A 15,441-nucleotide genomic window follows, 5' to 3' on the forward strand; every position below is an offset into this window, starting at 1 on the left:
GTCAGGATCCAACCCCCAAGGCCCCACCCAGATCCCCACACGGGGCCGGCCACCCCCACACCCCGAGCCCCCAGGTCCCCTCCCAGACCCACCCAGGGGCAATGCAGCTGCCAGGCAGCGACCCATGGCCGCTGCCAAGATCTCCAAGAGGCCCCACTCACAACTGCCAGTAGTCCACCCCCCGAGGCAACCCAAGCACCTCCAGAGCGGGGCAACGACCCCCCAGTCCGAGACACCCCCAGTGAACCCACCTCCAGGGAACATCTGGATTCTCCAAACTCAGACCCTCCACCCCCTCACCCACATCATCCCACAGGACAATATCAATGGTCCCCCATCATCGCTATGTGATGGAACCGATCAAAGGAGCCCAGAGAAACTGATTTGAACTGGAAGCAGAGGCTAAAGGGCGAGCAAGGAGGGTACAGGAGACCCCGGGAGGCCGGCGACAGGGAACCAGGAGGCGGGGCCAGGGAAGCCTAGGTGACAGGCGACAGGGGACCAGGAGGCGGGACCAGGGAAGCCTAGGGGACCGGCGACGGGGGACCAGGAGGTGGGACCAGGGAGGTCTCGAGGGCCGGCAATGGGGAACCAGCAGGCGGGACCAGGGAAGTCTCGGGGGCCGGCGACGGGGAACCAGGGGGCGGGACCAGGGAAATCTGTGGAGCCGGCAACGGGGAACCAGGAGGTGGGACCAGGGAAGTCTAGGGGGCCGGCGACGGGGAACCAGGAGGCGGGACCAGGGAAGTCTAGGGGGCCGGCGACGGGGAACCAGGAGGCGGGACCAGGGAAGTCTAGTGGGCCGGCGACAGGGAACCAGGAGGTGGGAACAGGAAACCCTGGGGATCGGGGGCTTTGGAGGAGGAGGCCGAGGAAGGGACTGCAGCGGATGAGGAAGGGTCTCTGGAGACAGGGACTGAGACTGGAACTCTGGAGACAGGGACTGAGACAGGAACACTTGGGACTCGAGAGACTGGAACACAGGGGACACTTGAGACTGGGACACTTGAGACTGGAACACATGGGACTCTTGAGAATGGAACACTTGAGACTGGAACACAGGGGACTCTTGAGACTGGAATACTTGAGACTGGGACACTTGAGACTGGAACTCAGGGGACTCTTGAGACTGGAACACTTGAGACTGGGACACAGGGGACTCTTGGGACTGGGACACTTGAGACTGGGACACTTGAGACTGGGACACTTGTGGAGACTGGGACACTTGTGGGGACTGGAACACTTGAGACGGCGACATCGAGACTTGAGACGGGGAGACGTCTACTTCAGAGTTGGAGCTGGAGACGTCTACTTCAGAGCTGGAGCTGGAAATGTCTACTTCAGAGCTGGAGCTGGAAACGTCTACTTCAGAGTTGGAGACGTCTACTTCAGAGCTGGAGACATCTACTTCAGAGCTGGAGACGCCTACTTCAGAGCTGGAGATGCCTACTTCAGAGCTGGAGACGCCTACTTCAGAGCTGGAGACGCCTACTTCTGTCGACTTCGAGACAGGAGGCGTCGACTTTGAGACTGGGGCGTCGACTTCGAGACAGGACGCGTTGACTTCGAGACAGGAGGCGTCGACTTCTGGCCTGGGGGCGTCGACTTCTGGTCTGGGGGCGTCGACTTCTAGCCTGGCGGCGTCGACCCTTGGCCTGGAGGCGTCGACCCTTGGCTTGGAGGTGTCGACCCTTGGCTCGGAGGCATCCACCCTGGGCTCGGAGGCGTCGACCCTTGGCTCGAAGGTGTCGACCCTTGGCTTGGAGGCATTGACTTCTGGCCTGGAGGCGCCGGACTGGGCGGAGCCTCTTGGACAGGCTGCGCCAGACTGGGCGGAGCCTCTTGGACAGGCTGCGCCGGACTGGGCGGAGCCTCTTGGACGGGCTGAACCGGAGCCTCTTGGACGGGCTGGACCGGAGCCTCTTGGAAGGGCTGGACCGGAGCCTCTTGGAAGGGCTGGACCAGAGCATCTTGGAAGAGTTGGACCAGAGCCTCTCGGAAGGACTGGACAGGATGTGGTGCGTCCTCCGGGACCACCGCCGAGACAGGGTGTGATGCGTCCTCCGGAACCACAGCCGAGACAGGATGCAATGCGTCCTCTGGGACCACCGCTGAGACAGGATGCGATGCGTCCTCTGGGACCACCGCCGAGACAGGATGCGATGCATCCTCCGGGACCACCGCTGGAACGGGACACGGTGCGACCTCCGGGACCACCGCTGGAACTGGATGAAATGGCCATTTCATCTGCTGAAAACTGGTTCAACCTTAACAAAATTTGTCCTGACATAAGGACGACTGAGGCTTCTTTTTACAGTTCACAGAGCATTTCTGTGAGCCCGTAGGAGGACCTTTACTCCAGGCAGACTGGCTGGACGGTACCGCAGACGACACCATTTGTCTGAGACGGGAGGCAAGATGGAAGCCTGTCGAACTGTTTCAGGAGCCTTTGGTCACATCATGCCTGGGGTTGATGGAGCACAGTGCTTCCATCTGCTTCTTCTGTGTCTCGAACTTAGCCTGAATAGCCTTGAGGGATTGTCCAAATAGGTCGTTGAGTAAGACAGGCTCGTCCAAGTAGGAAGCCCTGTCTCAGTCCGGGACATTGGAGAGAGTCAGCCACAAGTGTCTCTGTGCCACCATGGTCAAAGCCATGCCCCTATCCAAAGAGAGGGCTACACCTCAGGCTGCGCACAGGATGTAGTCCGTTGTGATCTGAGCCTCATTGATGAGGGGGGTGAGCGGGCTGCCAGGTGAAACAAGGGCTCCAAGATCTGCTAAAAACATAGCCAAGAAGGTCTGCAACATGGTGGCAAAGCTGAAGGTACGGGCAGAAGTGGCCTGGGCCTGGTAGCTGTAGCTGCACTCGGGAACTATTGGGTTTAACAGGTGTGATTTGATGTGTCTTCAGCCAGGCCACGAGGGCGTGATATCCCATCGTACCTTCATTGTGCCTCGTTCCCCTCCTTCAGGGAAAAGCGGTTTTCTGCATAACCTAATGTTTGTAGGTGTTTCTCCAGACCTCTGAACAGTACAGCATGTGTGAAAGTACTAATGTTTAAAATAAGAGAAATGCTTATGTGTACATGTTCATATTTGGGGGGAATATCTGTACAAATTGGGCGATGGTGGCACAGGAGATAAGTGCTCGCCCTGTAATCGTAAGGTTGCAGGTTCGAGCCCCGCTCAGTCTGTTGTTGTCCTTGTGTCCTTGGGCAAGACATTTAACCCACCTTGCCTGCTGGTGGGGGTCGGAGGGGCCGGTGGCACCAGTGCTCGGCAGCCTGGCCTCTGTCAGTGCGCCCCAGGGTAGTTGTCGCTACATCGTAGTTCATCCCCACCAGTGTGTGAATGTGTGTGTGTGTGTGAATGACTAATTGTGCTGTAAAGTGCCTTGGGGGGTTCCAGGACTCTAGAATGCTCTATATCAAATACAGGCCATTTACCATATTAATATTATTTATTTGTAAAATATGCTGGTAGTTTTATTTATTGCTTTATTATTTTTGTTGTTATCAACTACTATAATTTTTATTTCTATCCTTATAATAGTGGAAATCTGATTGTGTAAAAAGGTGATTTTGTGATATTTGTATTATCATAGTTAATATTTGTGTTATATTTTGTTATTTCTGTATTTAAATGACCAAATAAAATTAACAAATAAAACAAATTCTCTAAAAAGTGCCACCAACAATCCGGAAAATCACATGAACACCACGTCAAAACTTCCAGAATCTGTCTCAAACACAAAAATTGTGCAACATGAGCGGGACAATTTTCTCAGCAAACTATTGAGTTGATGCACAGATCCAGTGACGATAATTACATGTATGCAGAGGTGGCTCAGATCTTTTTGCGGAGAGGATGAAATGAGAAAAAAGTTTCAAAAGTATAAGTAACATGAAATATGACAATATTTCTCATGGGTGTATTAGAACCTCAGAGCATACAACTCTTTAAAACTGTACAACTTTTATTTTTCTAGATATGACATCATGCAGATAATTCATGAGATAGGTGGAAAAATTATGGTGACATTACTGACTCCTCTCATGAATCAATGTTGATTTTATTCCAAAAATCCAATATTTTTTAAACTCAACTAGTTGCCATTACACACATGTAATATGAATAACACAGCAGCAGAGGGCCACATTGTTTTAACCACCAACTGTTTGCTCACTACTTTTATCCCTTTGACAACATCATTTCTACATATTGTTTCAACTTTTCAATTGATTCATATAATAGTATGTATCATCAGGATATCATCATCTAAAAATATGCTAAAAATGTAGTTTTTTTTGCAACACATTGGATCTTTGAGTCCATACATCAGTAAGAGATGAGACTTTTATGCTGGTTGTGATGTCTGCTCTCCTGGAGGCTTTCTGTGATTTTAGGAGGACATGCGGGAGTTTATGGGGGTTGAAGGTAGAAAGAAGTAAACCAAGGTTTCAATTCCATTTTTACAGCATGTATCTGCACGGAAATGGCTGGGCAGGAGTGTTGATCAATCTGATGACTCATTTTTTGATGACTGGTTTTCATGTGACTGTACAATTTCAGATAAGGAACTAGATATTAATCACTTCTTATAACTCTCTGTACTTTACAGGAAGTAAAGCACAAAACACCAATAATGGCCCAGCCTCAAAAATTGCAGCACGAGTAGAATATGGGTGCAAAACGAGCTGAAAATCACAGTCTATACGCCCAGCATTACAAGACCAATTTAAAATGTAAATGATGACATGGAAACTTTCAAAAACAAATGTTTTTACTCACTGCCTCTAAGTTCTAAAGATTTGTAGAGAGAAAATATGTGAGAGTGAGCAGAGAATGTGTGTGTGCGTGCGTGCGTGCGTGCGTGCGTGCGTGTGTGTGTGTGTGTGTGTGTGTGTGTGTGTGTGTGTGTGTGTGTGTGTGTGTGTGTGTGTGTGCAGAGAATATGTGATGCATTGAAGCTGAGCTGCCATCAACTCTTCTGTTGTTCTAAACTTAGATGTGTATTCAAATCTTTAACAAGTTCATTATGCCAGAGGTTAAAAGATAAAGTTCTCTTTACCTTGGAGATTACTCAGTGATTATTCTTCACATCCATCCTTTGGCTCGAGCTGAAAGAGTGTCTGTTACATTCTCTGTTTTGTGATCAAGACATTAGTCGTGCGACGGCAAAGAGGTATGAAATTACACTTAAACAGCTTGTCACAACTAAAAGTTTAAAAACAAGGTAGTTTTATATTTTTTCTACAAATTTAGGTTTAAAAGCACTGTCGCTTTAGTGCACTTTTTGTCCTATTATTTTTTTTTGCTTCAGATTTTAACTTTAGGATTTTTAAAATTTTCTCCAATCATGTATCATGCAGAAAATATATGTGTGTGTGTGTGCGTGTGTGTGTGTGTGCCTAAAAGAGCGCATGTCACCCCTCCATTCATTGAGCTCCATTGGCTACTGCTAGCTACATGCATCAAACTCAAATCGCTAGCACTAGCATACAAAGTCCTGGATGGTACGGCTCCCATCTACCTGGAACCTCTTGTAAAGGCTTACGTCACGGCCCGGCCTGTCTGGTCATCAAAGGATTGTCAACTAGCAGTGCCTACACCATGCTCAGGACAATCCAGACTCTTTTCATGTGATGCTTCACAAATGTGCATTGACCTACCAAGAACTACCAGAACAGGGGTGCACTTGGCGATTTTCAAGAAACTCCTGAAGACCAAGCTCTTCAGAGAGCATCATCTAAACTAGCACCCTTCCTGCACCCATCACCCACTCTACTATCCATTCCTTGTCCACTTCCCTGTAGGTTTCATTATGCTGCCTCACTGCCACCTAGGACTTGACTATTTATTAGTATTTGTTGTTAGCCTCAAAGACAACCTGCTGGTCTCATTTTCATTTGTAAGTTGCTTTGAACAAAAGTGTCTGCTAAATACATAAACATAAACATAAACAAGGAAGAACGTATTCAGAAGTCACAGAATTTCCTGGCTGGAATGTCTGATCATAACATGATCTTTGTAGAAAGGTGTCATGTTCTGAGGTTTGTGCTTAACCCAAGACATGCAGAATCAGAGACCGGAGGCAAGTATGATGGTAAAAAGTAAAAATGATATTATTTTGACAGGAGAACTAAGGGCGCACTGAAGTCCAGCGGTTTCAGAAACAGGAAGCGGCGTCTACAGGGAAAACAGAGGTGAGTATGGGAGTTGTAGTTCTGGGAGATTTGTTTGTAGTCGGACTTACTACACGGAAGAGGAGTTGGAACTTGGAGGGGGAGAGAGCCGGGGTGATTTCCAAAGTGAGGTAGCGGTCCAAGATGATGAGTGAAACGGAGGATGGTTTGAGGAGGGTGATTCGGAGAGGGAGCGTGAGCGGGGTGGAGAGCGGGTCGGCTGGCGGAGGTGAAACAGGAAAAGAACCAGTGATCTTCTTCCAGAGAGAGCGAGATATCTGAGGATCCAGGAACCTGAGGCGAGTACCAAAAACACATGAGCGAGTAATCCAAAAATCCAAAACACGACAAATCTTTGAGCAAAGTTTAAGCGAAATCTCGAACGGCAAGCGACTACCAGTTAGTGGCAATCATCCGGCGTCGTAGTCTGGTCACCCTCTTCCTTATAAAGCCGGCCCGCTGATGAGGAACAGCTGTAGCTCCCTCTCCTGCAATCAGAGCTCAAAGGTTGTGAATGAAGTGACGAGTACTCACCCCGGCTCATGACAAAAGGAAGATATCTAAAAAGTGGTTCACAAAATGTGATAAGGCCCAGAATAGCTCACTAAATATTACAAAAATCAATATTGTGCAGTTAGGCGACAAGTTAAAACAAATGGAATGGATTAACTGTAGACAGATGATGAGTAAGGAAGTGTGGGTAAACTCGAAAAGAAACAAAAACCTAAACACAGATCTCCATCTTGGATTAATGAATCAATAAAATAGCTAATGAAGCTGATCAAGCATTAAAACAGGCAATTAAACACAAACTTGATATCAACAGGATGATATACAAAACTAATTGTGTCATTAAAGAAATGTGGATAAGTCAAATTAATTTATATAACTCAATAATTACATTAGGTTGCAATCAAAACTGTAGAAAACGTCATGAGTAAAAATAAACTAATGAAGAATTTAACAACCATTTCCCGTCATGGATCAAAGAGTTATTATGGAATCTGACAATTGAAGCAACAGCATATTTTCTCAGCAACAAACAACAGAAAGGAAAGCACAAGCTGTAATTGAGAAACGAAATACCAAACATACAAAGTACCTTTTCATCCTTGACGCTTCATTCTTAAAAATAAACAAGGAAGTATTGGTGAAGTCCTTGCCTATCCAATAAACGTGTTTTTCCAGGTGACTGGAAGAAGTTAAGGGTTATAGTCATATTCAAATCTGGGAAGAGAGACGAATTATAAGGCAAGGCAGCTTTATTTATTGAAGAAGAAGAAGCTCTTTTATATTGCGCCTCTGAAGATAAAAATTATGAGGCGCTTCACAGAAACAAAAAACAAAAATTAAAGTATAAAAAGATTTTTTAAATGATTTAAAATATGTTTAAAAGGAGAAAAGAACTAAAATGTAAGGAAAGGGAGAGGGAAAATGAATATGAAAGAGGGTAATCAAATGGATCTCGTAATTGGTAAGGACGCCACTTCCTGCATATTTGTCACCAGCTGTAGCTTAAAAAGTAAACATATATTTAGCGACAGACCCAGAACAGATTGAAGAACGCTTCATGGAAAAAGCCCAGAAATATTAACATTTACTCACCCATGAGTGAAGGAGTACAACATACTGAGCAAACGTGGACGGAAACAATGGGAAAAGTGGGTTTAGAGGTGGCGACCACATGAAGAGGCAGAAGAGAATGAAGGACAAATTTGCCTTTGTTATAAAGTCTGAATACATAAACACATTAGTAAATACACTCCGCAGATCCGATTTTCTGAATCAGGGCCAAAACTGGACCAGCACTGGCCCAGATGCAGATCCTCACTCCGGCCACACTCTGGCCCAGTTCTGGATCAAATCTGGATCACATCCAGCCTGAGTCACGCCCAGTTCTGTTCCATATATGTTTTTAAATATATTTTCCCTAGTAGACAAATATGAACGGTTTGACAGAAAATTCAATATAACAAATGATGAACAACTAATCACATTAAATTTTACTCCATGCTGGACCAGTCAGTGTCTGGAATGTTTATGTAGCTGTAATTTTTTGCTGCAGGTAATGGGCTCGACACAAGGGAGGCGACAAATGACCGTGATCAGCGAAATTTGTCGCCGTCGCCGTCGCCTTTATTACCTGACACACGGGAGGCGATCCGCGGCAGCGGCCAGCGGCAAAGCCGTCTACTCGTTCTGTTCCATGGCGAAATCGAAACTTCCGTTATTTTGTTTGGCTGTGTCAGGTTGGAGGGAATTAAGGTTATTTAAGCGGTTCAGAGTTAATAAAGTGGTAGATATGATGTTTCACAAGGTGCTGCTATATAAATCATAGTAATAATCAACTTCTTCATGTTTGCTCGGAGGTGTACGGAGCATCCTGTCCGCTCATTGGTCAGTGAATGAAACCTCCGTTGATTGGTCCTCGTCCGAGCGACAGCGATGAAAAGATGAATGGGCTCGACACACGGGAGGCGACATCGCCTCTCCTCCATTCATTTTCAATGAGACATGCGCGACAAAGCGATAATCGCGGGTCTCCCTCCTACCAAGCGAAACGCGAAAAACGTGCGTGTGAAAGTTTGCACTCGTGCACGTGTCGTGCATGTGCGCCCCAGCGACGCGATCCCAGAAAGTTGAAACATTTTCAACTTTTCATCGCTGTCGCTCGGGCGAGGACCAATCAACGGAGGTTTCATTCACTGACCAATGAGCGGACAGGATGCTCCGCACTTCTCCGAGCAAACACGGAGGAGAAGTTGATTATTATTAAGTTTATATAGTAAAATCAGAAGTAAGATTTCACATAACTCTAGCAGCACCTTGTGAAACATCATCTCTACCACTTTATTAACTCTGAACCGCTTAAATAACCTTAATTCCCTCCAACCTGACACAGCCAAACAAAACAACGGAAGTTTCGATTTCGCCATGGAACAGAACGCGTAGACGGCTTTGCCGCTGGCCGCTGCCGCGGATCGCCTCCCGTGTGACAGGTAATAAAAGCGACAGCGACAAATTTCGCTGATCGCGGTCGTTTGTCGCCTCCCGTGTGTCGAGCCCAGAAGATGTTTCAACTTTCTGGGATCGCGTCGCTGGGTCACCTGTGCACGACACGTGCACGAGCGCAAAATTTCACACGCACATTTTTCGCGTTTCGCTTGGTAGGAGGGAGACCCGCGATTATCGCTTTGACGCGCATGTCTCATTGAAAACGAATGGAGGAGAGGCGATGTCGCCTCCCGTGTGTCGAGCCCATAACATGTAGGGCATAGCTGGAAAGAATAGACATAAATGAGCGCCCGGAAAGATAAAGACAGAAGATACAACATATGACATTGTTGAAAATAAGAGACCAAACTGTTCAGTTGTGCGGTTGTATTTTGGCTTGTTGATGCTGCTAGAAAATTTGGAAAACAAAATCTGAAACATTATTGTCATGCCTCTTAACCAAAACTTCTAATTATCACACAATAACTGTGAGACAAATTGATTTCACTGTGTTCACACACTCGCACGCCATGCCACACCCTTAAATTCTCACGTTGAAAACAAAAAAGATTATCTTTCTGAGCTACACAAACTCAACCATGGAGAGAATATTTTACCCTCCTTATCTCAATGATGTTGGAAAAAATCCAAATTTTTTGTCCTTTTGTGAGTATTAAAATTAAGGAGAGCCAAATCAAATCAAACTTTATTTACAGTATATTGCACTTTTCATGCATAGGATGCAACACCAAGTGCTTAACAGATTAAAATGACCCATATAACCCACGTTCCCTCCCCTTCCCACACTTAAAACAATTGTGACAGTTTTACAAACCATTCTGAGGCACGCACGCACACACACACACACACACACACACACACACACACACACACACACACACACACACACACACACACACACACACACACACACACACACACACACACAGGTGCGCCATGCTTAATTTTTTGAGAAAGTCTATTTTAATACCTGTGCTTGTTTCATTTTAAATGAACAGAAAAATATTTATTCTGGGTTTTTTGCGCTAGCGCTTGGAGTTTTGGCTTAAAATAAACATCTTATCTATGCAAATAATATAACAAGAATATGCACCTGAGGAAGGAATGTTGAAGGGCAACTCTTGACGTGAGACCGTTTTGTAATACAAGATAAAAAGTGTAATCTGATTGGAATGTTGGCTGTTGCAATTCCAGAGAATCATTTGATGCCAAAATGTTACTTTGTTAACAGTAATCTTTTGTAAACGTAGCCTGCTAAACACAATGTTGGATGAGATATAGAATTATAATAGGGTTTTATTGAGTACTCTTCTTTATGGACTTGCACCAGTCACCAGACCACCTGTAGGCTATTTCTACTTGTTTTCTTCTTCTCCTGGTCACATCTGCCCTGCTCGTGTCATTTCGAACAAAAAATAAAATAAAATAAATAATAGGTTAAGGCTGTTTGCAAATAGCACACATCTCTCATCATCTGATAAAAAGTGAATCATTTAATTGAAATTTAATTGGAAGCTGATTATGATTTCGATTTTCACCTGTTTTCATTATTCTAGATGAGAACATTTTCAAAACTCATCAAAACAGCTGGGGGCAGGAGGACAGTCTGCACTTAGCAAGGGAAGACGGTTTGCTGCTCAATGAAATAGCCAATCGTAGGAGAGCCCTTCTAGCCAATCAGAGGCAAGAAAGCTCTCTCGTCCTTCTCAGACGGAGCTTCCATTTTTACTCACCGCACCCTTTAGTGGCCACTTATAACCCTAATCTTTCACCTGGTTAGATAATCCCTACCTAAAAGTCAAAGTCTCACTCTCAGCTTGAGCTGTCCCACAACTGAGAACTAAGTGAGATGGCGTTATAAGCTGACCTAGAGTTATGATGAGAGTTTGAGCACAACTCTGCATTTGCTGTCAAAATTTGACAAGGTTTACAATCAGAAACAGCCCCATTGTCTTCACCTTTCCTGAGGCTAACACTTCCCACCTTTATTAGTCCTCAGTATTTGTTCATTCCCTGGCTGTGGCCCATTTAATAACTTTGCGTCTAAATCTCTGCAACTGTAATGGTTTCAAAATGCTACAGTGCGTTCCTCAAAAACAACATACTCTGTCTGCCCATCGACAGAAGTGTCATAATCTCATGGAAGAAACAACTGCCTGGCTGAATCATTGACGGTCTTCTGAGGGGGACAGTCATTTGCTTCTTCTAACTCCTGGTTCTGGCCTAACAGCATGCCTATGGAAAGACAAGGGTGAACACCTAAGAGCTAAGTAGCCTGTAGGTGTAAAGTGAATGTGTACATGAATTCTGCTAAATGTTAAGTCCAGGGCTGTCTCTTATTAGGCGTCAGGGATCACACAAAACCATGGAGTGTTTGGTTCAACCGTTCACAATGGGCATTCCCCTGAGGATGAAAAGGAATGTTGTGGTTCTTCTTCAACCCATGACACCTGCATGACTCTGAGGTTGCGTCACTGTCAACGTTTCTGTCCTGATTTGCATGCATCCTTTCAGACTCCCCTTACTTCATGAAACACTCACGAAGAGGTATTCAGTAAACGACACACACGTATTATTCTACATGTCCTAATGGTGATGTGAGAAAGTTTGAAGAATTCAGGGCCTGAAATTCACTGCGGGATTGTGGGTATTGCACGTTATATAGTCGCTTCTCGCAAATCTAATTTTATAATGCGGGAAAGTCCCGCACAGCCTGCAGCGAATGTGGACGTTTGTATCGGAGCCATTAAAATCCCACAACATCGAAGCCGTTCTTCATCTTGGTGATTGGCGGCGCGCTGGATTTTTTTTTTTTTTCTCCATTTATCAAAATACGAGCTCAGTCCCTTGCTAGCAGCAAAGCAGTGCTTCGGTTGTCGGATTTAACGGCTGCACACAGACATGGACCGCTGGTTAAAACAGAAATCTAACAACGAAGGGGAACCTGCTCCCAAAAAAACTTTACAAGAAATCCCCAGCGCAGAAGGCAGCGAGAGAGGAGGCGCTGGAGGCAGGGCGGGAGGCAGCGCTGATTCCAGCGATGCTGTGAATGAGACAGATCCTCCGGACTTTCAAAAAGGTAGCATCACTGAAAGTAACGTCAGCAAGCAGCCTAAGATAAGTTTCAGGCTAACTGGCTCAGACTTTATCCCTGGCTTGAAAATAGTAATGGTGAAATGAACTGCTCCATTTGTAAAATGGCCCTCCGCAAGAGCAGTTTGATTTCAACCGAGCTTTTATCAAATGGAATGAGATGAAGCAGTGGAGACAGAAGACAGAGAGGACAGAGGACCAAGCGGAGCGTGGGAGAACCCCGCTCCAAAACTAATTAGTACCGTGAGCTAACAGATACAATAATGTACGGAACATAGTTGCAATTGTGTTTGATGCCACATCAACAAAACTGTTTGTGTTAAAAGTTGGGTTAATGAAAATTTATCAGTTTGAGATAGAATAATTCAGAGACAGAAATCAGAGTAAGAAGTGAAGGTGGAGACAACAGATAAAGAAGCACAAACAAGAGCAAAGATGCAGCCCAGAAAGTTGGACTTCAGCAATGAAAATTGTTCAGATAATTTCTAATACCAGTGCAGCAAAAAGGAGCATTTTTATTTGATTTTTATACTTCAAAGTTATTACAATGGAGAAAGATGCAGGGTTAGAGGCCAAGAAAAAGACAACATTCAGACAAAAGAAAAGATGGCCACAGATGCAGCAATGAGGACCACTAAGGAAGATTAAAAAAAGTTAATAAATGCATCAATCTGAGGTAAGAATACAACTATGTTAAGGCCTATTGTTAATCCCACAAGTAGTTCCTGGAAAGTTTATATTTCATTTTCTAACTTCTGTGTGAGGGAAGAAATCAGGCAGAGGAGATGAAACAAAGAAAGGGACAAGAGCAACAAAGATGAGAATGCTGCAGGAGTCCAATGAAAGCTGCTCATAAACGTGATGTAAGGTATGATTAGAACAACATAAGACTGCACATTCGGTAATCCCCCCATATATAAATTCCCCCTGTGCAGACATATGTGAGGGGGGAATCTCCTCCCCCCCCCCCCCCACCACCACCATTTTTAGAAGTGAATTTCAGGCCCTGGAATTTTATGATAAAGTTTGAATTTACAATGAATGACGATGGCCTGGCACAGAATGGGTGGGGGTTGGCTTGGAAGCCATTTACAGTTGATTTATTTCTGAATTTAAAACTAATTGAAACGTTTAACTCCACCTTACTCAATGCAAAACTCAGAAAACCTGGAAAATGTGCTAACTTTTATTTGCAGTCACTGAGCTAACTGTAATTTACAAAACAAGACGATGTGTGTTTCAGTATTTTGTTTTGATCTCTACTAGTTTTAGCACTGTGTATGATACAGATTTGATTAGTTACCCAAGAAATGATTGGAAATTTTAAATGAGTCATTTGTGAGTTAGTTTGTATTTGGACATGAAGTTAGCAGCAACGTGAAGTTAGCAGCTAAAATAACAGGAAATAATGCATTTGGAGTAATGGTAGACAAAAGTAGCAGAGTGTGGAAAGTGGTCAGCATGTCCTCCAGCAGTATAAGCCTATAGCAGCATAACTACAGAGCTAACTCAGGATAACCTAGCCTTTCAGATGGAGGCCTGTGGGAGGCAGGACCAGGGAGAACCTTCTTTACCAACTGTATTCCCCGCTGTGTACACCTCCTCCCTCTGCTCCAGTACCCATCCACAACTAGCCTAACATCACTCAAAATGTACCCATGAGCACTATCAAACAAACAAAAAGTTTTAATCCACATCTTAAAAGTAGACAAGGTGCAAGACCTCTATAGCAGCAGTATTTTGGATTAGCTGAAGACTTTTGACTACATTTTGTCAACTTGTTGATATTAATGAATTACATAAATCCAGTCTTGAGGTAATGAATGCATAAACTACCATTTCTGCATTAGCCCTGAACAGGATGTTTCAAATCTCAATAATGTTCTGGACATGGATGAAGGAATTCCTACAAACCTGCTCAACGTGATTTTTTAATTGAATTTCCTGGTGAAAGATAAAACTAAGGTTTCCACTTTTGTTCTCGGAGGTGAATTAATGTTGGAATCTGGTGATTTTTTAGGCACTTTCCTTTTCAGGAGATTTGGTCCAAAGAAAACTACTTCTTGTTTTGTCTGGAATTCAGGGCTGAAACTTTAGAGTCACCCAGATGTTTATGTATTTAAGACAATAATCAACATTACTGATTAAGTGCATCAGTATTTATGGATAAGCATAACTTTATTTTTTTACTTTATTTCATTAAATACTGTCTGAGGATTTTGTCATGGTTTTGGTAGGATCCAGTGAGTAAAGGACTGGGGGGGGGTTAGGTTTAGGGAGCTACTGAGGCAAGAGGAAACAGGTGTGGTGAATGTTAATGACAAAGAGCCTACAGGTGTTATTAATTGGCTAAGGGATGGAAGGAAATACAGAAACACAAGAGACCTGAAACAGAATCAGATCAAACAATAAGACGCAGTTACTAAAATAAGATCACACTAGAACTAAAGATGGAAAGAATAAAACTATTCTAATAACAACCGAAGACGAGGAAAAGAATGATAATGCTTTAGAACAATCTAGCTAACTTTAGAACATTATATCATTGTTCAAAAATACAGAATATATCACAGTTATTAAACAATATAGAACATTTTTATAAAAGCGGATTACTGTGGAATATTATTTAACATTTATTTAATAATAGATACTATTTCTGATCAAATATAGATTATTAGAATATTTTATAATTGAGGTTCTGCCTCAATGTCATCTTCTTCCTCTTCCTCATCATCACTGATGGTGAGATTGATTGGCACAATAACTATCCTCCATTTCCCAGAGAAATCTTAGTTTAAAACTGCAAATTATTATTACCGTTACCATGAATATAATGTTATATCTAAAAAAAAAAAACACAGATTTTACCTGAATATGTCTATACATTTATTTACTTGTTCAGGGCGTATGTTCAAATATGGCAGATTTGATTTTCATGTGATGATTTCACCAACTTCATTGAGTTTAAGATTTACAACACATGTATCCGTATTCAGCACAACTAGTCAACCTTGTGATGTGAGAGTTTCACAAACCTAGCATTGATAGTTTTAGAGATTTGATCGGAAACACGAGAGGAGACCGAGCAGACACACCAATATTTGCTGCGTTGTAGCCCTGCACCGATTAGTGGAATGGTGCCACGGTG

This window comes from Nothobranchius furzeri, chromosome 6 (assembly GCF_043380555.1).
Source record: "Nothobranchius furzeri strain GRZ-AD chromosome 6, NfurGRZ-RIMD1, whole genome shotgun sequence".
NCBI classification, from domain to species: domain Eukaryota; kingdom Metazoa; phylum Chordata; class Actinopteri; order Cyprinodontiformes; family Nothobranchiidae; genus Nothobranchius; species Nothobranchius furzeri.